The sequence below is a fragment of the Fringilla coelebs genome (assembly GCF_963513975.1).
Source record: "Fringilla coelebs genome assembly, chromosome: 29".
NCBI classification, from domain to species: domain Eukaryota; kingdom Metazoa; phylum Chordata; class Aves; order Passeriformes; family Fringillidae; genus Fringilla; species Fringilla coelebs.
The window spans coordinates 1,125,208-1,127,249 of record NC_140055.1 but is presented as its reverse complement, the minus strand read 5'-3'; positions in this window follow the sequence as shown (position 1 = coordinate 1,127,249).

Below are 2,042 nucleotides of genomic sequence, written 5' to 3'. Positions count from 1 at the left end.
GGATCACCATGGAGCACAGGGATCACTCCAGAGCACAGGGATCACTCTGGAGAACTGGGATCACTGTGGAGAACTGGGATCACTGGAGCACAGGGACACTCCAGAGCACAGGGATCACTCCAGAGCACAGGGACACTCCAGCCCCTTGCTGGCCACCAGACATGAGGCAGGATGCACTGTGAGGACAAACTGTGCAGCCAGCAGGGACAAACCCCGGGCCTGTCCTTTCTGTGCCCGGCCACACAAACAATCCCTTTGTGCAGGACACAAACAAGGGCAGGTTCCTGGCAGGACACAAAGAATGGATTCAGCCTTGGGATCAGCTGAGCTGGGGGCATGACGTGGCCTGTTTGTCAGCAGCCCCTGCAGCCCCCTGCCCCCTGTGCTGGCCACTGCTCCAGCACAGGGCCTGGCCCACCTGTGGCACAGGGGGTGGCACGGGGGATGGAATGGGGAATAGTACAGGGAATGGCACGGGGAATGGCACAGGGGATGGAATGGGGAATGGCACAGGGGATGGCACAGGGGATGGCACAGGGGATGGAATGGGGAATAGCAAGGGGAATGGCACAGGGGATGGCACAGGGGATGGCACAGGGGATGGCACAGGGGATGGAATGGGGAATAGCAAGGGGAATGGCACAGGGGATGGAATAGGGAATGGCACAGGGGATGGAACAGGGAATGGCACAGGGGATGGAATGGGGAATGGCACAGGGGATGGCACAGGGGATGGCACGGGGAATGGCACGGGAAATGGCACAGGGGATGGCACAGGGAATGAAATGGGAAATGGCACAGGGGATGGCACAGGGGATGGCACAGGGAATGGCATGGAGAATGGCACAGGGAATGGAATGAGGAATGGCACAGGGAATGGCACAGGGAATGGCACAGGGAATGGCACAGGGAATGGCATAGGGGATGCGGGGCGCTTGGCATGGGGAATGTCCCAGGGAATGCCACAGGGAATGCCACAGGGAATTCCAGGCCCTTGGCACAGGGAATGTCCCGGGGAATGTCCCTGGAGAATGCCACAGGGAATGTGACAGGGAATGCCACAGGGAATTCCAGGCCCTTGGCACAGGGAATGTCCCGGGGAATGTCCCTGGGGAATGGCACAGGGAATGTGGGGCCCTTGCCATGGGGAATGTCACAGGGAATGTCCCAAGGGATGTCCCGGGGAATGTGGTGCCATCCCACCAGCCCCAAGCTGCTGCCCCACTCCGCACTGCTCCGTGCCACGGCTGAGGAACAGGAATCTTCCCCTGCCGGGGAAAGGATCCCCAGAGGGAGCCAGGCTCGGGGAGCGGGTGCTGACCCCTCACCCTCCAGGGCCGGCACTTCAGCCCCGCTCTGGGGGTACCGACCCCACGGAAGGGGACGCCCCTCAAGGTCTCAGGCCCCGCGGTGAATTACCGACCCTTAAAATAGAGTCACGGGCCCCTCACGGGGGTCCCAGGCCCCTCACAGGGGTCTCAGGCCACAAACAGAGGGTCCTAGGCCCCTCCCGGGGGTGTCGGGCCCCTCCCGGGGGTCGCCAGCCTCTCATGGGGGTCTCAGGCCCCTCCTGAGAATCCTGGGCCCCCTCACAGGGGTCCCAGGCCCCTCCCGGGGGTCCCGAGCCCCTCACGGGGGTCTCAGGCCACAAACAGAGGGTCCCGGGCTCCTCCCGGGGTTCCCAGGCCCCTCTCGGGGTTCCCGATCCCCTCCCGGGGGTCTCAGGCCGCCTACAGAGGGTCAAGGGCCTCTCCCGGGGGTCTCAGGCCGCCTACAGAGGGTCAAGGGCCCCTCCCGGGGGTCTCAGGCCCTCCCGGTGGTCCCGGTGCCGCGCACCCCATCCCGCCGCCAGGGGGCGCTCTGCTCCCCCACCGCTCCCGAGGTGGGCGTGGCCTAGCCCGACCCTGCGCCGCCATTGGCCCCTGCCGGCACGGCCGCGTGCGCCCGCCAAAGCGTTCCGGGCGGGAACGGGGGTGGCGGCGCGTTCCGGGTGGCGCGTTCCGTTCCGCCTTCCCCCCCCCCCCCCGCTCTCCCCCCCCCCC